This window comes from Pseudophryne corroboree, chromosome 8 (genome assembly GCF_028390025.1).
Source record: "Pseudophryne corroboree isolate aPseCor3 chromosome 8, aPseCor3.hap2, whole genome shotgun sequence".
NCBI lineage: Eukaryota > Metazoa > Chordata > Amphibia > Anura > Myobatrachidae > Pseudophryne > Pseudophryne corroboree.
Window position 1 is genome coordinate 488,916,488 of NC_086451.1, and position 27,266 is coordinate 488,943,753.

General features: G+C 53.4%; 2 non-coding genes across 2 annotated transcripts; both read right to left on the bottom strand.

Annotated features, from left to right (window-relative positions):
* Positions 1-20,900: 20,900 nt before the first annotated feature.
* On the bottom strand, positions 20,901-20,987 carry TRNASTOP-UCA (transfer RNA opal suppressor (anticodon UCA)). The gene has a single exon. It is a non-coding gene; the product is annotated as a tRNA-Sec (tRNA).
* A 2,942-nt stretch (positions 20,988-23,929) lies between these two features.
* Positions 23,930-24,048, bottom strand: LOC134950245 (5S ribosomal RNA). The gene has a single exon (XR_010183210.1). It is a non-coding gene; the product is annotated as a 5S ribosomal RNA (ribosomal RNA).
* Between the last annotated feature and the right edge of the window lie 3,218 nt (positions 24,049-27,266).

A 27,266-nucleotide genomic window follows, 5' to 3' on the forward strand; every position in this document is an offset into this window, starting at 1 on the left:
ACTCACCTGAACTCTCCCCCAGATCTCTCTCCGTACCTCTCCATCTCATACTCTCCTGCACTCTCCCCCAGGCCTCGATCCATACCTCCCCATCTCATACTCACCTGCACTCTCCCCCAGACCTCTCTCCGTACCTCCCCATCTCATACTCACCTGCACTCTCCCCCAGATCTCTCTCCGTACCTCCCTATCTCATACTCACCTGCACTCTCCCCCAGATCTCTCTCCGTACCTCCCCATCTCATACTCACCTGCCCTCTCCCCCAGATCTCTCTCCGTACCTTCCCGTCTCATACTCACCTGCACTCTCCCCCAGGCCTCGATCCATACCTCCCCATCTCATACTCACCTGCACTCTCCCCCAAACCTCTCTCCGTATCTCCCCATCTCATACTCACCTGCACTCTCCCCCAGACCTCTCTCCGTATCTCCCCATCTCATACTCACCTGCATTCTCCCCCAGATCTCTCTCCGTACCTCCCCATCTCATACTCACCTGCACTCTCCCCCAGATCTCTCTCCGTACCTCCCCATCTCATACTCACCTGCACTCTCCCCCAGACCTCTCTCCGTACCTCCCCATCTCATACTCACCTGCACTCTCCCCCAGATCTCTCTCCGTACCTCCCCATCTCATACTCACCAGCACTCTCCCCCAGGCCTCGATCCATACCTCCCCATCTCATACTCACCTGCACTCTCCCCCAGACCTCTCTCCGTACCTCCCCATCTCATACTCACCTGCACTCTCCCCCAGATCTCTCTCCGTACCTCCCTATCTCATACTCACCTGTACTCTCCCCCAGATCTCTCTCCGTACCTCCCCATCTCATACTCACCTCCACTCTCCCCCAGACCTCTCTCCGTACATCCCCATCTCATACTCACCTGCACTCTCCCCCAGACCTCTCTCCGTACCTCCCCTTCTCATACTCACCTGCACTCTCCCCCAGACCTCTATCTGTACCTCCCCATCTCATACTGACCTGCACTTCCCCCCAGACCTCTCTCCGTACCTCCCCATCTCATACTCACCTGCACTCTCCCCCAGACCTCTCTCCGTACCTCCCCATCTCATACTCACCTGCACTCTCCCCCAGACCTCTCTCCGTACCTCCCCATCTTATACTCACCTACACTCTCCCCAAGACCCCGCTACTTACCGCCCCAACTCATACTCACCTGCACTCTCCCCCAGACCTCTCTCCGTACCTCCCCATCTCATACTTACCTGCACTCTCCCCCAGACCTTTCTCCGTACCTCCCCATCTCATACTCACCTGCACTCTCCCCCAGACCTCTCTCCGTACCTCCCCATCTCATACTTACCTGCACTTTCCCCCAGACCTTTCTCCGTACCTCCCCATCTCATACTCACCTGCACTCTCCCCAGACCTCGCTCCGTACCTCCCCATCTCATACTCACCTGCACTCTCCCCCAGACCTCTCTCTGTACATCCCCATCTCATACTCACCTGCACTCTCCCCAGACCTCGCTCCGTACCTCCCCATCTCATACTCACCTGCACTCTCCCCAGACCTCGCTCCGTACCTCCCCATCTCATACTCACCTGCACTCTCCCCCAGACCTCTCTCTGTACATCCTCATCTCATACTCACCTGCACTCTCCCCCAGACCCCGCTCCGTACCTCCCCATCTCATACTCACCTGCACTCTCCCCCAGACCCCGCTCCATACCTGCCCATCTCATACTCACCTGCACTCTCCCCCAGACCCCGCTCCGTACCTCCCCATCTCATACTCATCTGTACTCTCCACCAGACCACGCTGCGTACCTCCCTATCTCATACTCACCTGCACTCTCCCCCAGACCTCTCTCCGTACCTCCCCATCTCATACTCACCTGCACTCTCCCCCAGACCTCTCTCCGTACCTCCCCATCTCATACTCACCTGCACTCTCCCCCTGACCCCGCTCCGTAACTCCTCATCTCGTACTCACCTGCACTCTTCCCCAGACCCCGCTCCGTACCTCCCCATCTCATACTCACCTGCACTCTCCCCCAGACCCCGCTCCGTACCTCCCCATCTCATACTCATCTGTACTCTCCACCAGACCACGCTGCGTACCTCCCTATCTCATACTCACCTGCACTCTCCCCCAAGCATCGCTCTGTACCTCCCCATCTCATACTCACCTGCACTCTCCCCCAGGCCTCGATCCATACCTCCCCATCTCATACTCACCTGCACTCTCCCCCTGACCCCGCTCCGTAACTCCTCATCTCGTACTCACCTGCACTCTTCCCCAGACCCCGCTCCGTACCTCCCCATCTCATACTCACCTGTAGTCTTCCCCAGGCATCGCTCTGTACCTCCCCATCTCATACTCACCTGCACTCTCCCCCAGGCATCGCTCTGTACCTCTCTATCTCATACTCACCTGCACTCTCCCCCAGACCTCTCTCCGTACCTCCCCATCTTATACTCACCTGCACTCTCCCCCAGACCCCGCTCCATACCTCCCCATCTCATACTCACCTGCACTCTACCCCCTGACCCCGCACCATACCTCCCCATCTCATACTCACCTGCACTCTCCCCCAGACCCCGCTCCATACCTCCCCATCTCATACTCACCTGCACTCTACCCCCTGACCCCGCTCCATACCTCCCCATCTCATACTCACCTGCACTCTCCCCCAGACCCCGCTCCGTACCTCCCAATCTGATACTCACCTGCACTCTCCCCCAGACCCCGCTCCATACCTTCCCATCTCATACTCACCTGCACTCTCCCCCAGACCTCTCTCCGTACCTCCCCATCTCGTACTCACCTGCACTCTCCCCCAGACCACGCTCCGTACCTCCCGATCTCGTACTCACCTGCACTCTCCCCAAGACCCCGCTCCATACCTCCCCATCTCATACTCACCTGCACTTTCCCCCATATCCCGCTCCATACCTCCCCATCTCATACTCACCTGCACTCTCCCCCAGACCTCTCTCCGTACCTCCCCATCTCGTACTCACCTGCACTCTCCCCCAGGCATCGCTCTGTACCTCTCTATCTCATACTCACCTGCACTCCCCCCCAGACCTCTCTCCGTACCTCCCCATCTCGTACTCACCTGCACTCTCCCCCAGACCCCATTCCGTACCTCCCGATCTCGTACTCACCTGCACTCTCCCCCATACCCCGCTCCATACCTCCCCATCTCATACTCACCTACACTCTCCCCCAGGCATCGCTCTGTACCTCCCCATCTCATACTCACCTACACTCTCCTCCAGGCATCGCTCTGTACCTCCCCATCTCATACTCACCTGCACTCTCCCCCAGACCTCTCTCTGTACCTCCCCATCTCATCCTCACCTGCACTCTCCCCCAGACACCGCTCCATACCTCCCCATCTCATACTCACCTGCACTCTCCCCCAGACCTCTCTCCATACCTCCCCATCTCATACTCACCTGCACTCTCCCCCAGACCCCGCTCCGTACCTCCCCATCTCATACTCATCTGCACTCTCCCCCAGACCACGCTCCATACCTCCCTATCTCATACTCACCTGCACTCTCCCCCAGATCTCTCTCCATACCTCCCCATCTCATACTCACCTGCACTCTCCCCCAGACCCCGCTCCGTACCTCCCCATCTCATACTCACCTGCACTCTCCCCCAGATCTCTCTCCATACCTCCCCATCTCATACTCACCTGCACTCTCCCCCAGACCCCGCTCCGTACCTCCCCATCTCATACTCACCTGCACTTTCCCCCAGACCCCGCTCCTTACCTCCCCATCTCATACTCACCTGCACTCTCCCCCAGACCTCTCTCCGTACCTCCCCATCTCGTACTCACCTGCACTCTCCCCCAGGCATCGCTCTGTACCTCTCTATCTCATACTCACCTGCACTCTCCCCCAGACCTCTCTCCGTACCTCCCCATCTCGTACTCACCTGCACTCTCCCCCAGACCCCGCTCCGTACCTCCCGATCTCGTACTCACCTGCACTCTCCCCCAGACCCCGCTCCATACCTCCCCATCTCATACTCACCTACACTCTCCTCCAGGCATCGCTCTGTACCTCCCCATCTCATACTCACCTACACTCTCCTCCAGGCATCGCTCTGTACCTCCCCATCTCATACTCACCTGCACTCTCCACCAGACCTCGCTCCGTACCTCCCCATCTCATCCTCACCTGTACTATCCCCCAGACCTCTCTCCATACCTCCCCATCTCATATTCACCTGCACTCTACCCCAGACCCCGCTCCGTACCTCCCCATCTCATACTCACCTGCACTCTCCCCCAGACCCCGCTCCATACCTCCCCATCTCATACTCACCTGCACTCTACCCCCTGACCCCGCTCCATACCTCCCCATCTCATACTCACCTGCACTCTACCCCCTGACCCCGCTCTGTACCTCTCTATCTCATACTCACCTGCACTCTCCCCCTGACCTCTCTCCGTACCTCCCCATCTCATACTCACCTGCACTCTCCCCCAGACCCCGCTCCATACCTCCCCATCTCATACTCACCTGCACTCTCCCCCAGACCCCGCTCCGTACCTCCCAATCTGATACTCACCTGCACTCTCCCCCAGACCCCGCTCCGTACCTCCCCATCTCATACTCACCTGCACTCTCCCCCAGACCTCTCTCCGTACCTCCCCATCTCGTACTCACCTGCACTCTCCCCCAGACCACGCTCCGTACCTCCGGATCTCGTACTCACCTGCACTCTCCCCCAGACCCCGCTCCATACCTCCCCATCTCATACTCACCTGCACTTTCCCCCAGATCCCGCTCCATACCTCCCCATCTCATACTCACCTGCACTCTCCCCCAGACCTCTCTCCGTACCTCCCCATCTCGTACTCACCTGCACTCTCCCCCAGGCATCGCTCTGTACCTCTCTATCTCATACTCACCTGCACTCTCCCCCAGACCTCTCTCCGTACCTCCCCATCTCGTACTCACCTGCACTCTCCCCCAGACCCCATTCCGTACCTCCCGATCTCGTACTCACCTGCACTCTCCCCCAGACCCCGCTCCATACCTCCCCATCTCATACTCACCTACACTCTCCCCCAGGCATCGCTCTGTACCTCCCCATCTCATACTCACCTACACTCTCCTCCAGGCATCGCTCTGTACCTCCCCATCTCATACTCACCTGCACTCTCCCCCAGACCTCTCTCCGTACCTCCCCATCTCATCCTCACCTGCACTCTCCCCCAGACCCCGCTCCATACCTCCCCATCTCATACTCACCTGCACTCTCCCCCAGACCTCTCTCCATACCTCCCCATCTCATACTCACCTGCACTCTCCCCCAGACCCCGCTCCGTACCTCCCCATCTCATACTCATCTGCACTCTCCCCCAGACCACGCTCCATACCTCCCTATCTCATACTCACCTGCACTCTCCCCCAGATCTCTCTCCATACCTCCCCATCTCATACTCACCTGCACTCTCCCCCAGACCCCGCTCCGTACCTCCCCATCTCATACTCACCTGCACTCTCCCCCAGATCTCTCTCCATACCTCCCCATCTCATACTCACCTGCACTCTCCCCCAGACCCCGCTCCGTACCTCCCCATCTCATACTCACCTGCACTTTCCCCCAGACCCCGCTCCATACCTCCCCATCTCATACTCACCTGCACTCTCCCCCAGACCTCTCTCCGTACCTCCCCATCTCGTACTCACCTGCACTCTCCCCCAGGCATCGCTCTGTACCTCTCTATCTCATACTCACCTGCACTCTCCCCCAGACCTCTCTCCGTACCTCCCCATCTCGTACTCACCTGCACTCTCCCCCAGACCCCGCTCCGTACCTCCCGATCTCGTACTCACCTGCACTCTCCCCCAGACCCCGCTCCATACCTCCCCATCTCATACTCACCTACACTCTCCTCCAGGCATCGCTCTGTACCTCCCCATCTCATACTCACCTACACTCTCCCCCAGACCCCGCTCCGTACCTCCCCATCTCATACTCACCTGCACTCTCCCCCAGATCTCTCTCCATACCTCCCCATCTCATACTCACCTGCACTCTCCCCCAGACCCCGCTCCGTACCTCCCCATCTCATACTCACCTGCACTTTCCCCCAGACCCCGCTCCATACCTCCCCATCTCATACTCACCTGCACTCTCCCCCAGACCTCTCTCCGTACCTCCCCATCTCGTACTCACCTGCACTCTCCCCCAGGCATCGCTCTGTACCTCTCTATCTCATACTCACCTGTACTATCCCCCAGACCTCTCTCCATACCTCCCCATCTCATATTCACCTGCACTCTACCACAGACCCCGCTCCGTACCTCCCCATCTCATACTCACCTGCACTCTCCCCCAGACCCCGCTCCATACCTCCCCATCTCATACTCACCTGCACTCTACCCCCTGACCCCGCTCCATACCTCCCCATCTCATACTCACCTGCACTCTACCCCCTGACCCCGCTCTGTACCTCTCTATCTCATACTCACCTGCACTCTCCCCCAGACCTCTCTCCGTACCTCCCCATCTCATACTCACCTGCACTCTCCCCCAGACCCCGCTCCATACCTCCCCATCTCATACTCACCTGCACTCTCCCCCAGACCCCGCTCCGTACCTCCCAATCTGATACTCACCTGCACTCTCCCCCAGACCCCGCTCCATACCTCCCCATCTCATACTCACCTGCACTCTCCCCCTGACCTCTCTCCGTACCTCCCCATCTCGTACTCACCTGCACTCTCCCCCAGACCACGCTCCGTACCTCCGGATCTCGTACTCACCTGCACTCTCCCCCAGACCCCGCTCCATACCTCCCCATCTCATACTCACCTGCACTTTCCCCCAGATCCCGCTCCATACCTCCCCATCTCATACTCACCTGCACTCTCCCCCAGACCTCTCTCCGTACCTCCCCATCTCGTACTCACCTGCACTCTCCCCCAGGCATCGCTCTGTACCTCTCTATCTCATACTCACCTGCACTCTCCCCCAGACCTCTCTCCGTACCTCCCCATCTCGTACTCACCTGCACTCTCCCCCAGACCCCATTCCGTACCTCCCGATCTCGTACTCACCTGCACTCTCCCCCAGACCCCGCTCCATACCTCCCCATCTCATACTCACCTACACTCTCCCCCAGGCATCGCTCTGTACCTCCCCATCTCATACTCACCTACACTCTCCTCCAGGCATCGCTCTGTACCTCCCCATCTCATACTCACCTGCACTCTCCCCCAGACCTCTCTCCGTACCTCCCCATCTCATCCTCACCTGCACTCTCCCCCAGACCCCGCTCCATACCTCCCCATCTCATACTCACCTGCACTCTCCCCCAGACCTCTCTCCATACCTCCCCATCTCATACTCACCTGCACTCTCCCCCAGACCCCGCTCCGTACCTCCCCATCTCATACTCATCTGCACTCTCCCCCAGACCACGCTCCATACCTCCCTATCTCATACTCACCTGCACTCTCCCCCAGATCTCTCTCCATACCTCCCCATCTCATACTCACCTGCACTCTCCCCCAGACCCCGCTCCGTACCTCCCCATCTCATACTCACCTGCACTCTCCCCCAGATCTCTCTCCATACCTCCCCATCTCATACTCACCTGCACTCTCCCCCAGACCCCGCTCCGTACCTCCCCATCTCATACTCACCTGCACTTTCCCCCAGACCCCGCTCCATACCTCCCCATCTCATACTCACCTGCACTCTCCCCCAGACCTCTCTCCGTACCTCCCCATCTCGTACTCACCTGCACTCTCCCCCAGGCATCGCTCTGTACCTCTCTATCTCATACTCACCTGCACTCTCCCCCAGACCTCTCTCCGTACCTCCCCATCTCGTACTCACCTGCACTCTCCCCCAGACCCCGCTCCGTACCTCCCGATCTCGTACTCACCTGCACTCTCCCCCAGACCCCGCTCCATACCTCCCCATCTCATACTCACCTACACTCTCCTCCAGGCATCGCTCTGTACCTCCCCATCTCATACTCACCTACACTCTCCTCCAGGCATCGCTCTGTACCTCCCCATCTCATACTCACCTGCACTATCCCCCAGACCTCTCTCCATACCTCCCCATCTCATATTCACCTGCACTCTACCCCAGACCCCGCTCCGTACCTCCCCATCTCATACTCACCTGCACTCTCCCCCAGACCCTGCTCCGTACCTCCCCATCTCATACTCACCTGTACTCTCCCCCAGGCATCGCTCTGTACCTCCCCATACCATACTCACCTGTACTCTCCCCCAGGCATCGCTCTGTACCTCCCCATACCATACTCACCTGCACTTTCCCCAGGCATCGCTCTGTACCTCTCTATCTCATACTCATCTGCACTCTCCCCCGGACCTCTCTCCGTAGCTCCCCATCTCATACTCACCTGCACTCTCCCCCAGACCTCTCTCCGTATCTCCCCATCTCATACTCACCTGCACTCTCCCCCAGATCTCTCTCCGTACCTCCCCATCTCATACTCACCTGCACTCTCCCCCAGACCTCTCTCCGTACCTCCCCATCTCATACTCACCTGCACTCTCCCCCAGATCTCTCTCCGTACCTCCCCATCTCATACTCACCTGCACTCTCCCCCAGATCTCTCTCCATACCTCCCCATCTCATACTCACCTGCACTCTCCCCCAGGCCTCGATCCATACCTCCCCATCTCATACTCACCTGCACTCTCCCCCAGACCTCTCTCCGTACCTCCCCATCTCATACTCACCTGCACTCTCCCCCAGATCTCTCTCCGTACCTCCCCATCTCATACTCACCTGCACTCTCCCCCAGACCCCGCTCCATACCTCCCCATCTCATACTCACCTGCACTCTCCCCCAGACCTCTCTCCATACCTCCCCATCTCATACTCACCTGCACTCTCCCCCAGACCCCGCTCCGTACCTCCCCATCTCATACTCATCTGCACTCTCCCCCAGACCACGCTCCATACCTCCCTATCTCATACTCACCTGCACTCTCCCCCAGATCTCTCTCCATACCTCCCCATCTCATACTCACCTGCACTCTCCCCCAGACCCCGCTCCGTACCTCCCCATCTCACACTCACCTGCACTCTCCCCCAGATCTCTCTCCATACCTCCCCATCTCATACTCACCTGCACTCTCCCCCAGACCCCGCTCCGTACCTCCCCATCTCATACTCATCTGCACTCTCCCCCAGACCCCGCTCCGTACCTCCCCATCTCATACTCACCTGCACTCTCCCCCAGATCTCTCTCCATACCTCCCCATCTCATACTCACCTGCACTCTCCCCCAGACTCCGCTCCGTACCTCCCCATCTCATACTCACCTGTACTCTCCCCCAGACCTCTCTCCGTACCTCCCCATCTCATACTCACCTGCACTCTCCCCCAGACCCCGCTCCGTACCTCCCCATCTCATACTCACCTGCACTCTCCCCCAGACCCCGCTCCATACCTCCCCATCTCATACTCACCTGCACTCTCCCCAGATCTCTCTCCATACCTCCCCATCTCATACTCACCTGCACTCTCCCCCAGACCCCGCTCCGTACCTCCCCATCTCATACTCACCTGCACTCTCCCCCAGACCCCGCTCCGTAACTCCCCATCTCATACTCACCTGCACGTTCCCCCAGACCTCTCTCCATACCTCCCCATCTCATACTCACCTGCACTCTCCCCATCTCATACTCACCTGCACTCTCCCCCTGACCCCGCTCCGTACCTCCCCATCTCATACTCACCTGCACTCTCCCCATCTCATACTCACCTGCACTCTCCCCCAGACCCCGCTCCGTACCTCCCCATCTCTTACTCACCTGCACTCTCCCCCAGACCCCACTCCGTACCTCCCCATCTCATACTCACCTGCACTCTCCCCAAGACCCCGCTCCATACCTCCCCATCTCATACTCACCTGCACTCTCCCCCAGACCACGCTCCATACCTCCCCATCTCATACACACCTGCACTCTCCCCCAGACCTCTCTCCATACCTCCCCATCTCATACTCACCTGCACTCTCCCCCAGACCCCGCTCCGTACCTCCCCATCTCATACTCATCTGCACTCTCCCCCAGACCACGCTCCATACCTCCCTATCTCATACTCACCTGCACTCTCCCCCAGATCTCTCTCCATACCTCCCCATCTCATACTCACCTGCACTCTCCCCCAGACCCCGCTCCGTACCTCCCCATCTCATACTCACCTGCACTCTCCCCCAGATCTCTCTCCATACCTCCCCATCTCATACTCACCTGCACTCTCCCCCAGACCCCGCTCCATACCTCCCCATCTCATACTCACCTGCACTCTCCCCCAGATCTCTCTCCATACCTCCCCATCTTATACTCACCTGCACTCTCCCCCAGACTCCGCTCCGTACCTCTCCATCTCATACTCACCTGCACTCTCCCCCAGACCCTGCTCCATACCTCCCCATCTCATACTCACCTACACTCTCCCCCAGATCTCTCTTTATACCTCCCCATCTCATACTCACCTGCACTCTCCCCCAGACCCCGCTCCGTACCTCCCCATCTCATACTCACCTGCACTCTCCCCCAGACCCCGCTCCGTACCTCCCCATCTCATACTCATCTGCACTCTCCCCCAGACCACGCTCTATACCTCCCTATCTCATATTTACCTGCACTCTCCCCCAGATCTCTCTCCATACCTCCCCATCTCATACTCACCTGCACTCTCCCTTAGACCCCGCTCCGTACCTCCCCATCTCATACTCACCTGCACTCTCCCCCAGATCTCTCTCCATACCTCCCCATCTCATACTCACCTGCACTCTCCCCCAGACTCCGCTCCGTACCTCCCCATCTCATACTCACCTGTACTCTCCCCCAGACCTCTCTCCGTACCTCCCCATCTCATACTCACCTGCACTCTCTCCCAGACCCCGCTCCGTACCTCCCCATCTCATACTCACCTGTACTCTCCCCCAGACCTCTCTCCGTACCTCCCCATCTCATACTCACCTGCACTCTCCCCCAGACCCCGCTCCGTACCTCCCCATCTCATACTCACCTGCACTCTCCCCCAGACCCCGCTCCATACCTCCCCATCTCATACTCACCTACACTCTCCCCCAGACCTCTCTCCATACCTCCCCATCTCATACTCACCTGCACTCTCCCCCAGACCCCGCTCCGTACCTCCCCATCTCATACTCACCTGCACTCTCCCCCAGACCCCGCTCCATACCTCCCCATCTCATACTCACCTGCACTCTCCCCCAGATCTCTCTCCATACCTCCCCATCTCATACTCACCTGCACTCTCCCCCAGACCCCGCTCCGTACCTCCCCATCTCATACTCACCTGCACTCTCCCCCAGACCCCGCTCCGTACCTCCCCATCTCATACTCACCTGCACGTTCCCCCAGACCTCTCTCCATACCTCCCCATCTCATACTCACCTGCACTCTCCCCATCTCATACTCACCTGCACTCTCCCCCTGAACCCGCTCCGTACCTCCCCATCTCATACTCACCTGCACTCTCCCCATCTCATACTCACCTGCACTCTCCCCCAGACCCCGCTCCGTACCTCCCAATCTCATACTCACCTGCACTCTCCCCCAGACCCCACTCCGTACCTCCCCATCTCATACTCACCTGCACTCTCCCCAAGACCCCGCTCCATACCTCCCCATCTCATACTCACCTGCACTCTCCCCCAGACCCCGCTCCATACCTCCCCATCTCATACTCACCTGCACTCTCCCCCAGACCTCTCTCCATACCTCCCCATCTCATACTCACCTGCACTCTCCCCCAGACTCCGCTCCGTACCTCCCCATCTCATACTCACCTGCACTCTCCCCCAGACCCCGCTCCATACCTCCCCATCTCATACTCACCTACACTCTCCCCCAGACCTCTCTCCATACCTCCCCATCTCATACTCACCTGCACTCTCCCCCAGACCCCGCTCCGTACCTCCCCATCTCATACTCACCTGCACTCTCCCCATCTCATACTCACCTGCACTCTCCCCCAGACCCCGCTCCGTACCTCCCCATCTCATACTCACCTGCACTCTCCCCCAGACCCCGCTCCGTACCTCCCCATCTCATACTCACCTGCACTCTCCCCAAGACCCCGCTCCATACCTCCCAATCTCATACTCACCTGCACTCTCCCCAAGACCCCCGCTCTATACCTCCCCATTACTGCATAATATACAAGGACACAGGGCTTTTTCCCCTGATAATATGTAAGGACACAGGTCAGCAGAGGCAGTTACCACTAATAATATGCAAGGACACAGGGCTGCGTAGGCAGTTACCCCTGATAATATGTAAGGACACAAGGCAGCAGGGGCAGTTACCCCTAATAATATACAGAGACACAGGGCAGCAGGGGCAGTTACCCTAATAATATGTAAGGACACAGGGCTGCAAGGGCAGTTACCCCTGATAATATGTAAGGACACAGGGTAGCGGGGGCAGTTACCCTAATAATATGTAAGGACACAGGGCTGCAAGGGCAGTTACCCCTGATAATATGTAAGGACACTGGGTAGCGGGGGCAGTTACCCTAATAATATGTAAGGACACAGGGTAGCGGGGGCAGTTTCCTCTGACAATATGTAAGTACACAGGGCAGCAGGGGTAGTTAATTGTGATAATATGTAAGGACACAGGGCAGTTACTTACCTCTGGTAATATGTAAGTACACGGGGCAGTTACCTATGATAATATGTAAGGACACAGGGCCGTTGTGGGGGTAGTTACCCCTAATAATATGTAAAACACAGGGCCGATGCGGGGGTAGTTACCCCTGGTAATATGTAAGAACACAGGGCTGCGGGGGCAGTTACCTCTGATAATATGTAAGTACACAGGGCAGCAGGGACAGTTACCTCTGATAATATATAAGTACATGGGGCAGTTACTTACCTCTGATAATATGTAAGTACACGGGGCAGTTACCTATGATAATATGTAAGGACACAGGGCCGTTGTGGAGGTAGTTACCCCTGATAATATGTAAAACACAGGGCCGCTGCGGGGGTAGTTACCCCTTATAATATGTAAGAACACAGGGCTGCGAGGGCAGTTACCTCTGATAATATGTAAGGACACAGGGTCGCTGTGGGGGTAGTTACCCCTGATAATATGTAAGTACACAGGGCAGCAGGGACAGTTACCTCTGATAATATGTAAGTATATGGGGCAGTTACCTATGATAATATGTAAGGACACAAGGCAGCAGAGGCAGTTACCTATGATAATATGTAAGGACACAGGGTCGCTGTGGGGGTAGTTACCCCTGATAATATGTAAGAACACAGGGCTGCGAGGGCAGTTACCTCTGATAATATGTAAGGACACAGGGTCGCTGTGGGGGCAGTTACCTCTGATAATATGTAAGTACACAGGGCAGCAGGGACAGTTACCTCTGATAATATGTAAGGACACAGGGCAGCAGGGGCAGTTACCTCTGATAATATGTAAGTATATGGGGCAGTTACCTATGATAATATGTAAGGACACAGGGTCGCTGTGGGGGCAGTTACCTCTGATAATATGTAAGTACACAGGGCAGCAGGGACAGTTACCTCTGATAATATGTAAGTATATGGGGCAGTTACCTATGATAATATGTAAGGACACAAGGCAGCAGAGGCAGTTACCTATGATAATATGTAAGGACACAGGGTCGCTGTGGGGGTAGTTACCCCTGATAATATGTAAGAACACAGGGCTGCGAGGGCAGTTACCTCTGATAATATGTAAGGACACAGGGCCGCTGTGGGGGTAGTTACCCCTGATAATATGTAAGTACACAGGGCAGCAGGGGCAGTTACCCCTAATAATATGTGCGAGGGCAGTTACCTCTGATAATATGTAAGTACATGGGGCCGCTGTGGGGGTAGTTACCCCTGATAATATGTAAGAACACAGGGCTGCGAGGGCAGTTACCTCTGATAATATGTAAGGACACAGGGCCGCTGTGGGGGTAGTTACCCCTGATAATATGTAAGTACACAGGGCAGCAGGGGCAGTTACCTCTGATAATATGTAAGGACACAGGGCCGCTGTGGGGGTAGTTACCCCTGATAATATGTAAGTACACAGGGCAGCAGGGGCAGTTACCCCTAATAATATGTGCGAGGGCAAGTTACCTCTGATAATATGCAGTTACCCCTGGTGAAGGGCATATAATAAGGACACACGGGCCAGTATTTACTAAAAATCCGAGTTTGGCCGATTTGTGGTTTTTTTTCTAAGTCCCAATCCGGGAATTCACTAAGCACCAATCTCGGCAGTGTTTGGACTTTTCGTAATGGTTTGAATGACAACGTTCACAAATACGAATGAATAGACCATCGGTCAAACGCGGCTGTTATTTCATAGAATACGGGCATTCACTATTCATTCGTATTTGGGTGTTAGTTTATGAGGGCTCAAGTGCGGGTCTGTTTTTTTTCGATTCTTTAAAAAAAGCAGCAATAAAAGAGACCTGCTTTTTCCAGTCGAGTTTGGATAACCATGCACAGATCAGTGAGATCTGTGCATGGTTATCTATAGGAAAGGGTCTGTTTAGTGTAAAAATAAGAATTTACTTACCGATAATTCTATTTCTCGGAGTCCGTAGTGGATGCTGGGGTTCCTGAAAGGACCATGGGGAATAGCGGCTCCGCAGGAGACAGGGCACAAAAAGTAAAGCTTTAGGATCAGGTGGTGTGCCCTGGCTCCTCCCCCTATGACCCTCCTCCAAGCCTCAGTTAGGATACTGTGCCCGGACGAGCGTACACAATAAGGAAGGATTTTGAATCCCGGGTAAGACTCATACCAGCCACACCAATCACACTGTACAACCTGTGATCTGAACCCAGTTAACAGTATGATAACAGCGGAGCCTCTGAAAAGATGGCTCACAACAATAATAACCCGATTTTTGTAACTATGTACAAGTATTGCAGATAATCCGCACTTGGGATGGGCGCCCAGCATCCACTACGGACTCCGAGAAATAGAATTATCGGTAAGTAAATTCTTATTTTCTCTATCGTCCTAGTGGATGCTGGGGTTCCTGAAAGGACCATGGGGATTATACCAAAGCTCCCAAACGGGCGGGAGAGTGCGGATGACTCTGCAGCACCGAATGAGAGAACTCCAGGTCCTCCTTAGCCAGGGTATCAAATTTGTAGGATTTTACAAACGTGTTTGCCCCTGACTAAGTAGCCGCTCGGCAAAGTTGTAAAGCCGAGACCCCTCGGGCAGCCGCCCAAGATGAGCCCACCTTCCTTGTGGAATGGGCATTTACATATTTTGGCTGTGGCAGGCCTGCCACAGAATGTGCAAGCTGAATTGTATTACACATCCAACTAGCAATAGTCTGCTTAGAAGCAAGAGCACCCAGTTTGTTGGGTGCATACAGGATAACAGCAAGTCAGTTTTCCTGACTCCAGCCGTCCTGGAACCTATATTTTCAGGGCCCTGACAACATCTAGCAACTTGGAATCCTCCAAGTCCTTAGTAGGCGCAAGGCACCACAATAAGCTGGTTCAGGTGAAACACTGACACCACCTTAGGGAGAGAACTGGGGACGAGTCCGCAGCTCTGCCCTGTCCGAATGGACAAACAGATATGGGCTTTTTTGAGAAAAAAACCACCAATTTGACACTCGCCTGGCCCAGGCCAGGGCCAAGAGCATGGTCACTTTTCATGTGAGATGCTTCAAATCCACAGATTTGACTGGTTTTAAACCAATGTGATTTGAGGAATCCCAGAACTACGTTGAGATCCCACAGTGCCACTGGAGGCACAAAAGGGGGTTGTATATGCAATACTCCCTTGACAAACTTCTGGACTTCAGGAACTGAAGCCAATTCTTTCTGGAAGAAAATCGACAGGGCCGAAATTTGAACCTTAATGGACCCCAATTTGAGGCCCATAGACACTCCTGTTTGCAGGACATGCAGGAATCGACCGAGTTGAAATTTCTTCGTGGGGCCTTCCTGGCCTCACACCACGCAACATATTTTCGCCCCATGTGGTGATAATGTTGTGCGGTCACCTCCTTCCTGGCTTTGACCAGGGTAGGAATGACCTCTTCCGGAATGCCTTTTTCCCTTAGGATCCGGCGTTCCACCGCCATGCCGTCAAACGCAGCTGCGGTAAGTCTTGGAACAGACATGGTACTTGCTGAAGCAAGTCCCTTCTTAGCGGCAGAGGCCATAAGTCCTCTGTGAGCATCTCTTGAAGTTCCGGGTACCAAGTCCTTCTTGGCCAATCCGGAGCCATGAGTATAGTTCTTACTCCTCTACGTCTTATAATTCTCAGTACCTTAGGTATGAGAAGCAGAGGAGGGAACACATACACCGACTGGTACACCCACGGTGTTACCAGAACGTCCACAGCTATTGCCTGAGGGTCTCTTGACCTGGCGCAATACCTGTCCCGTTTTTTGTTCAGACGGGACGCCATCATGTCCACCTTTGGTATTTCCCAACGGTTCACAATCATGTGGAAAAACTTCCCGATGAAGTTTCCACTCTCCCGGGTGGAGGTCGTGCCTGCTGAGGAAGTCTGCTTCCCAGTTTCCATTCCCGGAATGAAACACTGCTGACAGTGCTATCACATGATTTTCCGCCCAGCGAAAAGTCCTTGCAGTTTTTGCCATTGCCCTCCTGCTTCTTGTGCCACCCTGTCTGTTTGCGTGGGCGACTGCCGTGATGTTTTTCCCACTGGATCAATACCGGCTGACCTTGAAGCAGAGGTCTTGCTAAGCTTAGAGCATTATAAAATTACCCTTAGCTCCAGTATATTTATGTGGAGAAAAATCTCCAGACTTGATCACACTCCCTGGAAATTTTTTCCTTGTGTGACTGCTCCCCAGCCTCTCGGGCTGGCCTCCGTGGTCACCAGCATCCAATCCTGAATGCCGAATCTGCGGCCCTCTAGAAGATGAGCACTCTGTAACCACCACAGGAGAGACACCCTTGTCCTTGGATATAGGGTTATCCGCTGATGCATCTGAAGATGCGATCCGGACCATTTGTCCAGCAGATCCCACTGAAAAGTTCTTGCGTGAAATCTGCCGAATGGAATTGCTTCGTAGGAAGCCTCTTTTCCTGGTTTTAGGAGGTTCCTGACTAGCTCGGATAACTCCCTGGCTTTCTCTTCCGGGAGAAACACCTTTTTCTGGACTGTGTCCAGAATCATCCCTAGGCACAGCAGACGTGTCGTCGGGAACAGCTGCGATTTTGGAATATTTAGAATCCACCCGTGCTGTTGTAGCAGTATCCGAGATAGTGCTACTCCGACCTCCAACTGTTCCCTGGACTTTGCCCTTATCAGGAGATCGTCCAAGTAAGGGATAATTAAGACGCCTTTTCTTTGAAGAAGAATCATCATTTCGGCCATTACCTTGGTAAAGACCCGGGGTGCCGTGGACAATCCAAACGGCAGCGTCTGAAACTGATAGTGACAGTTCTGTACCACGAACCTGAAGTACCCTTAGTGAGAAGGGCAAATTTGGGACATGGAGGTAAGCATCCCTGATGTCCCGGGACACTATATAGTCCCCTTCTTCCTGGTTCGTTATCACTGCTCTGAGTGACTCCATCTTGATTTGAACCTTTGTAAGTGTTCAAATTTTTTTAGATTTAGAATAGGTCTCACCTAGCCTTCTGGCTTCAGTACCACAATATAGTGTGGAATAATATCCCTTTCCTTGTTGTAGGAGGGGTAATTTGATTATCACCTGCTGGGAATACAGCTTGTGAATTGTTTCCCATACTGCCTCCTTGTCGGAGGGAGACCTTGGTAAAGCAGACTTCAGGAGCCTGCGAGGGGGAAACGTCTCGACATTCCAATCTGTACCCCTGGGATACTACTTGTAGGATCCAGGGGTCCTGTACGGTCTCAGCGTCATGCTGAGAGCTTGTCAGAAGCGGTGGAACGCTTCTGTTCCTGGGAATGGGCTGCCTGCTGCAGTCTTCTTCCCTTTCCTCTATCCCTGGGCAGATATGACTCTTATAGGGACGAAAGGACTGAGGCTGAAAAGACGGTGTCTTTTTCTGCAGAGATGTGACTTAGGGTAAAAACGGTGGATTTTCCAGCAGTTGCCGTGGCCACCAGGTCCGATGGACCGACCCCAAATAACTCCTCTTCCTTTATACGGCAATACACCTTTGTGCCGTTTGGAATCTGCATCACCTGACCACTGTCGTGTCCATAAACATCTTGTGGCAGATATGGACATCGCACTTACTCTTGATGCCAGGGTGCAAATATCCCTCTGTGCATCTCGTATATATAGAAATGCATCCTTTAAATGCTCTATAGTCAATAAAATACTGTCCCTGTCAAGGGTATCAATATTTTTAGTCAGGGAATCCGACCAAGCCACCCCAGCTCTGCACATCCAGGCTGAGGCGATCGCTGGTCGCAGTATAACACCAGTATGTGTGTATATACTTTTTATGATATTTTCCAGCCTCCTGTCAGCTGGCTCCTTGAGGACGGCCCTATCTATAGACGGTACCGCCACTTGTTTTGATAAGCGTGTGAGCGCCTTATCCACCCTAAGGGGTGTTTCCCAACGCGCCCTAACTTCTGGCGGGAAAGGGTATACCGCCAATAATTTTCTATCGGGGGGAACCCACGCATCATCACACACTTCCTTTAATTTATCTGATTCAGGAAAAACTACAGGTAGTTTTTTCACATCCCACATAATACCCTCTTTTGTGGTACTTGTAGTATCAGAAATATGTAACACCTCCTTCATTGCCCTTAACATGTAACGTGTGGCCCTAAAGGGAATTACGTTTGTTTCTTCACCGTCGACACTGAAATCAGTGTCCGTGTCTGTCGACCGACTGAGGTAAAAGGACGTTTTAACGCCCCTGACGGTGTTTGAGACGCCTGGACAGGTACTAATTTGTTTGCCAGCCGTCTCATGTCGCCAACCGACCTTGCCGCGTGTTGACATTATCACGTAATTCCATAAATAAGCCATCCATTCCGGTGTCGACTCCCTAGAGAGTGACATCACCATTACAGGCAATTTGCTCCGCCTCCTCACCAACATCGTCCTCATACATGTCGACACACACGTACCGACATATAGCACACACACACAGGGAATGCTCTGATAGAGGACAGGACCCCACTAGCCCCTTGGGGAGACAGAGGGAGAGTTTGCCAGCACACACCAAAGCGCTATATTTTACAGGGATAGCCTTATAATAAGTGCTCCCTTATAGCTGCTTTTATAAAATCACAATTTCGCCAAATTTTGCCCCCCCTCTCTTGATTTAACCCTGTTTCTGTAGTGCAGTGCAGGGGAGAGCCTGGGAGCCTTCCTGACCAGCGGAACTGTGTGAGGAAATGGCGCTGTGTGCTGAGGAGATAGGCCCCGCCCCCTTTTCGGCGGGCTCGTCTCCCGCTTAAAAATGGATTCTGGCAGGGGTTAAATATCTCCATATAGCCCCGGAGGCTATATGTGAGGTATTTTTTGCCAAAAAAAGGATTTTCATTGCTGCCCAAGGCGCCCCCCTCCCAGCGCCCTGCACCCTCAGTGACTGCCGTGTGAAGTGTGCTGAGAGCAATGGCGCACAGCTGCAGTGCTGTGCGCTACCTTAAGAAGACTGAGGAGTCTTCTGCCGCCGATTCTGGACCTTCTTCTCTTTTCAGCATCTGCAAGGGGGCCGGCGGCGAGGCTCCGGTGACCATCCAGGCTGTACCTGTGATCGTCCCTCTGGAGCTAATGTCCAGTAGCCAAAGAAGCCAATCCATCCTGCACGCAGGTGAGTTCACTTCTTCTCCCCTAAGTCCCTCGATGCAGTGATCCTGTTGCCAGCAGGACTCACTGTAAAATAAAAAACCTAAGCTAAACTTTTCTAAGCAGCTCTTTAGGAGAGCCACCTAGATTGCACCCTTCTCGGCCGGGCACAAAAACCTAACTGAGGCTTGGAGGAGGGTCATAGGGGGAGGAGCCAGTGCACACCACCTGATCCTAAAGCTTTACTTTTTGTGCCCTGTCTCCTGCGGAGCCGCTATTCCCCATGGTCCTTTCAGGAACCCCAGCATCCACTAGGACGATAGAGAAAACGGGGGGAAAAATTGCGTGGGGTCCCCCCTCCTAAGCACAACCATTTGAGCCGGTCCTGGTTGTAAAAATATGGGGGGGGAAATGACAGGGGTCCCCCCATATTTAATCAACCAGCACCGGGCTCTGCTCCTGGTTCTGGTTCCAAAAATACGGGGGACAAAAAGCGTAGGGGTCCCCCGTATTTCTGAAACCAGCACCGGGCTCCACTAGCTGGGGAGATAATGCCACAGCCGGGGGACACTTTTATATCGGTCCCTGCGGCCGTGCCATTAAAACCCCAACTAGTCACCCCTGGTCGGGGTACCCTGGAGGAGTGGGGACCCCTTCAATCAAGGGGTCCCCCCCTCCAGCCACCCAAGGGCCAGGGGTGAAGCCCGAGGCTGTCCCCCCCATCCAAGGGCGGCGGATGGGGGGCTGATAGCCAAGGGTGAAATTGTGAATATTGTTTTTAGTAGCAGTACTACAAGTCCCAGCAAGCCTCCCCCGCAAGCTGGTACTTGGAGATTTTTAAAGACTTTAATCAACTTTTTAAGGTACACACTGAAGCCCTGCAAGGATCTCACAGATCCGGCCGGGATTCCTTGTGTTTTGTCAGGCAGTGTTTTACTCATCACTCCCGTAAAACACTGCCTGATATTACGAATCACATCGACATCGCAAAAAACGATTGTGCAAAACTCGATAGCTTAGTGAATGATCGTATCAGGATTCAAAAAGTTGCAGTAAAATGCACCCGATACCATTCGAGTTCAAACACCCTTCAAAACGGCCAAAACACAAATATTAGTAGATATTGCCCACGGTTTGATGCCGCACCCGCCCGGAGGGTGGAATTGAACCACTCTGTCCCTAGACAGCTACAGGTTTGAAGCCTGCACCCCAGACCACTGAGGATCATCCGGGCGCTGATCCTGTGCACGCTACTGGTATATATGGTTCTCATATCTGAACTGTTTACACTCAGGGAGACGGCTTTGTTGCTGCGCGGTGCACTATGGGACAGGCCGCTCTCACTATATTATCTGCTGCTGCTGCATGAGAGCGGACACTCACTCTCACCTCCAGCACAGGCGCTGATGGACGGAGCGGCCACTCACACTCAGCTCACCTCCAACACAGGCGCTGATGGGCGGGGATATGCAGATCGCCGCACTGCATGCTGGGCCGCACAGGACAGCGTGTGAGTCAGAGCCGGGAGACGCGGGGACAGCGGGGAGGGGGAGCTGCCTATTATTAGCCTGGCCTATATATATATATATATACCTGTGACGTGTGCACACAGGACGCTGCTGCAGCGTGGGGGGGAGCACTGATAGAGTGCTAGCTACTGCGTCCAGTCACCGCTGCTGTATCCCATAGCAACCATTCCTCAGCCCACTCATTACCCGGAGGCTGTGACTGCAGAGCATGTGTGTGCACCATGGTACTACTGTGCTACCCCCCTGTGTCACATACTAATACTGTAATATACTGTACAGTAATATAATCTATAATATACTGTACAGTAATATAATCTACTATAATATACTGTACAGTAATATAATCTACTGTAATATACTGTACTGTAATACACAATAATATACTGTACTGTAATATAATATACTATAATACACTATAATATACTGTACAGTAATATACTAGAATATACTGTACAGTAATATAATCTACTGTAATATACCAGAATATACTATACTGTAATACACTATAATGTACTGTAATATACTGTACAGTAATATATATTATAATATACTATACTGTAAAACACTAATCTACTCTATTATAATATACTGTACAGTAATACACTATAATATACTGTACAGTAATATACTGTAATATACTATGATATACTGTACAGTAATATAATATACTCTACTGTAATATACTGTACAGTAATATAATGTACTGTAATATACTATAATATACTGTACAGTAATACACTATAATATAATATACTGTACAGTAATATACTATAATATACTGTACTGTAATATACTATTATATACTGTAATACACTACATTACTGTACAGTAATATAAATACTCTACTGTAATAATAAGATTTTACTTACCGATAAATCTATTTCTCGTAGTCCGTAGTGGATGCTGGGACTCCGTCAGGACCATGGGGATTAGCGGCTCCGCAGGAGACAGGGCACAAAAATAAAAGCTTTAGGACTAGGTGGTGTGCACTGGCTCCTCCCCCTATGACCCTCCTCAGTCAGGATACTGTGCCCGGACGAGCGTACACAATAAGGAAGGATTTTGAATCCCGGGTAAAGGTGCATACACACGGAGAGATTTTGGCTATAGGTGCATACACACGGAGCGATATAACTGAGCGATTTTGACTATATAGTCAAAATCGCTCAGAAAGTTAGTGCAGATCGCTCCGTGTGTATACAGGCAGCGATAGCGATGCGCGTCCCCGCTAAGTCGCTATCGCTGGGAAAAATAGTCAGTGCCGGCAAGTCAATTTTGGCTATGTCGCTGGTAAAGTTAGTTAAAATCGCTAGAGGCCAGCGATTTTTCCCAGCGATAGCGATGTTGCAGGCGGCGGTGGTGCGGGCGGCGGCGGGTTGTGGCGGCGGTGCGGGCGGCGGCGGGTTGCGGCGGCGGTGCGGGCGGCGGCGGGTGGCGGTGCGGGCGGCGGCGGGTTGCGGCAGCGGTGCGGGCGGCGGAAATTTACCTTTCTCTTGCAGAGTTTGGCAGCGGAGCGGTACCAGTTTCAAAAATGGCGCCTCAGCGTCATTTTTGAAATTCAAGATGGCCGCCGCGAGCCAATCACGGCTCGCCGCGTCATCGCCCCGCCCCCTCCCGCTGACTTATATAAGTCAGCGCGAGGCAGCGGCTGTCAGTCCGACGGCGGAGGAGGAGCGGAGAAGAGCTCCTGAAGACGCCGTGGAAGTCCTGGATGGGCGGCGGCTATGCAAAAGAGCTTAGCAGCCGCCGCCCACCAGGTGAAGACGCCGGAGCAAGACCCCAGAAGCCCTGGGGAGGTGGCGCCCCCCAGGTGAAGACGCCGGAAGCCCTGGGAAGGCGGCGGCCATGCAAAAGAGCTTAAAGGCCGCCGCCCCCAGGTGAAGACCCAGTTTAATAAAGGATTTTTAAAAGAATGTGTTGTGTTTTTTTTTTTATATTTTCTTTACAGGTGGACTACAGGTGCCAGCGGGCCCTTTATGTCCGGGCATGCTGGCACTTGTGGTTCTCCAAGTGCCAGCATGCTGGGGCAGGCTTGCTGGGACCTATAGGCCTCCTGTAAAGAACAATATTACTATTGAAAGGCTTTAGAACATGGGGAGAAAAAAGAAGGCTCTTGTGTGGGCGCACTCTTGTAGAAAAAATTCAAAATAATATGATAATTGAGAAAAATTACTTAAAACATAACTTTTATTAGCATAGTTACAATTATATGTTTTTCCCTGAGATCTGTCCTTCAAAATGCAATATATGTAGCATCTTAATTAAAATGTTCTGGTCTCTTTAATGGTAAAGAATGTATGAAAGGGTTGTAGACATTGAATTGGTCATACCCCCATTCCCCTTGACCAGTACAGATTTGCTGTATTGATGGAACCACGGGGTGGTCGACACACAATGATATATGAGAGGTATAAGGTTATGCTCTATGGCTTATAAGAGATTAGAGTAATGATCAAAGGTCATTCCTCTAAGATGATAGACAAAATTCACTTTATACTTATGAGCGTTGAAAACACTGATGATAATAGTAAGAAGTTTTGTACATCACGGTAATGGTGCCACTGACATTAGAATAAAATCAGAAAAATAGTAGAAAGTGGTGATACTGCTGTTGGTGATATTTCCACATAAATGAGGAAGAAATCCTGCTCTACAACACCAAGTATTCCCAGGTGGTCTCCCTTCCTGGTACTGACCTGGCCCAACGTTGTTTAGCTTCCAAGATCAGACGAGATCGGGCGCTGGCAACGTGGTATGGTAGTAGAGGGTTTTATGCGAACGCCAATGAGAGTGCACCTATTTAGGAATATGGAAAATATAGGGTAGAGGTTGATGTAAAACCAGCCTCGGGCTCTTTGAGCCAGTCCTGGTTGTTAAAATACAGAGGAAAAAAAGAGTAGGGTTCCCCTATATTTAGACAACCAGCACCGGGCTCTGCGTCCGGTCCTGGTTTAAAAAATACGGGGGACAAAAGACATAGGGGTCCCCCGTATTTTTGAAACCAGCACCGGGCTCCACTAGCCAGGGAGATAATGCCACAGCCGGGGGACACTTTTATATTGGTCCCTGCGGCCGTGCCATTACCCCCCCAACTAGTCACCCCTGGCCGGGGTACACTGGAGGAGTGAGGACCCCTTAAATCAAGGGGTCCCCCCCCTCCAGCCACCCAAGGGCCAGGGGTGAAGCCCGAGGCTGTCCCCCCCATCCGTGGGCGGTGGATGGGAGGCTGATAGCCTTTCACTAGTAATATTGTTCTTTACAGGTGGCCTACAGGTCCCAGCATGCTGGCACTTGGAGAACCACAAGTGCCAGCATGCCCGGACATAAAGGGCCCGCTGGCACCTGTAGTCCACCTGTAAAGAAAATATAAAAAAAAAAACACAACACATTCTTTTAAAAATCCTTTATTAAACTGGGTCTTCACCTGGGGGCGGCGGCCTTTAAGCTCTTTTGCATGGCCGCCGCCTTCCCAGGGCTTCCGGCGTCTTCACCTGGGGGGGCGCCACCTCCCCAGGGCTTCTGGGGTCTTGCTCCGGCGTCTTCACCTGGTGGGCGGCGGCTGCTAAGCTCTTTTGCATAGCCGCCGCCCATCCAGGACTTCCACGGCGTCTTCAGGAGCTCTTCTCCGCTCCTCCTCCGCCGTCGGACTGAAAGCCGCTGCCTCGCGCTGACTTATATAAGTCAGCGGGAGGGGGCGGGGCGATGACGCGGCGAGCCGTGATTGGCTCGCGGCGGCCATCTTGAATTTCAAAAATGACGCTGAGGCGCCATTTTTGAAACTGGTACCGCTCCGCTGCCAAACTCTGCAAGAGAAAGGTAAATTTCCGCCGCCCGCACCGCTGCCGCAACCCTCCGCCGCCCGCACCGCCGCCGCCCACACCGCCACCCGCACCGCTGCCGCAACCCGCCGCCGCCCACACCGCCACCGCAACCCGCCGCCGCCCGCACCGCCGCCACAACCCGCCGCCGCCCGCACCACCGCCGCCTGCAACATCGCTATCGCTGGGAAAAATCGCTGGCCTCTAGCGATTTTAACTAACTTTACCAGCGACATAGCCAAAATTGACTTGCCGGCACTGACTATTTTTCCCAGCGATAGCGACTTAGCGGGGACGCGCATCGCTATCGCTGCCTGTATACACACGGAGCGATCTGCACTAACTTTCTGAGCGATTTTGACTATATAGTCAAAATCGCTCAGTTATATCGCTCCGTGTGTATGCACCTTAAGACTCATACCAGCCACACCAATCACACCGTACAACTTGTGATCTGAACCCAGTTAACAGTATGACAAACGTAGGAGCCTCTGAACAGACGGCTCACAACAATAACAACCCGATTTTTTTGTAACAATAACTATGTACAAGTATTGCAGACAATCCGCACTTGGGATGGGCGCCCAGCATCCACTACGGACTACGAGAAATAGATTTATCGGTAAGTAAAATCTTATTTTCTCTGACGTCCTAAGTGGATGCTGGGGACTCCGTCAGGACCATGGGGATTATACCAAAGCTCCCAAACGGGCGGGAGAGTGCGGATGACTCTGCAGCACCAAATGAGAGAACTCCAGGTCCTCTTTAGCCAGGGTATCAAATTTGTAGAATTTTACAAACGTGTTCTCCCCCGACCACGTAGCTGCTCGGCAGAGTTGTAATGCCGAGACCCCTCGGGCAGCCGCCCAAGATGAGCCCACCTTCCTTGTGGAATGGGCCTTGATAGATTTAGGCTGTGGCAGGCCTGCCACAGAATGTGCAAGTTGAATTGTGCTACAAATCCAACGAGCAATCGTCTGCTTAGAAGCAGGAGCACCCAGCTTGTTGGGTGCATACAGTATAAACAGCGAGTCAGATTTTCTGACTCCAGCCGTCCTTGAAATATATATTTTCAATGCCCTGACAACTTGGAATCCTCCAAATCGCTAGTAGCCGCAGGCACCACAATAGGCTGGTTCAGGTGAAACGCTGAAACCACCTTAGGCAGAAACTGAGGACGCGTCCGCAGTTCTGCCCTGTCCGAATGGAAAATCAGATATGGGCTTTTATACGATAAAGCCGCCAATTCTGACACTCTCCTGGCTGAAGCCAGGGCCAGTAGCATGGTTACTTTCCATGTAAGATATTTCAAATCCACCGATTTGAGTGGCTCAAACCAATGGGATTTGAGAAAATCCAAAACTACATTAAGATCCCACGGAGCCACTGGGGGCACAACCGGGGGCTGTATATGTAGTACTCCTTTTACAAAAGTCTGGACTTCAGGAACTGAAGCCAATTCTTTCTGGAAGAAAATCGACAGGGCCGAAATTTGAACCTTAATGGACCCTAATTTGAGGCCCATAGACAATCCTGTTTGCAGGAAATGTAGGAATCGACCCAGTTGAAATTCCTCCGTCGGGGCCTTCCTGGCCTCACACCACGCAACATATTTTCTCCAAATGCGGTGATAATGTTGTGCAGTCACCTCCTTCCTGGCTTTTACCAGGGTAGAGATGACCTCTTCCGGAATGCCTTTTTCCCTTAGAATTCGGCGTTCAACCGCCATGCCGTCAAACGCAGCCGCGGTAAGTCTTGGAATAGACACGGTCCCTGCTGAAGCAGGTCCCGTCTTAGAGGTAGAGGCCACTGATCTTCCGTGAGCATCTCCTGAAGTTCCGGGTACCAAGTTCTTCTTGGCCAATCCGGAGCCACGAGTATCGTTCTTACTCCCCTTTGCCGTATAATTCTCAGTACTTTTGGTATGAGAGGCAGAGGAGGAAACACATACACTGACTGGAACACCCACGGTGTTACCAGAGCGTCCACAGCTATTGCCTGAGGGTCTCTTGACCTGGCGCAATACCTGTCCAGTTTTTTGTTGAGGCGGGACGCCATCATATCCACCTTTGGTTTTTCCCAACGGTTCACAATCATGTGGAAGACTTCTGGATGAAGTCCCCACTCTCCCAGGTGTAGATCGTGTCTGCTGAGGAAGTCCGCTTC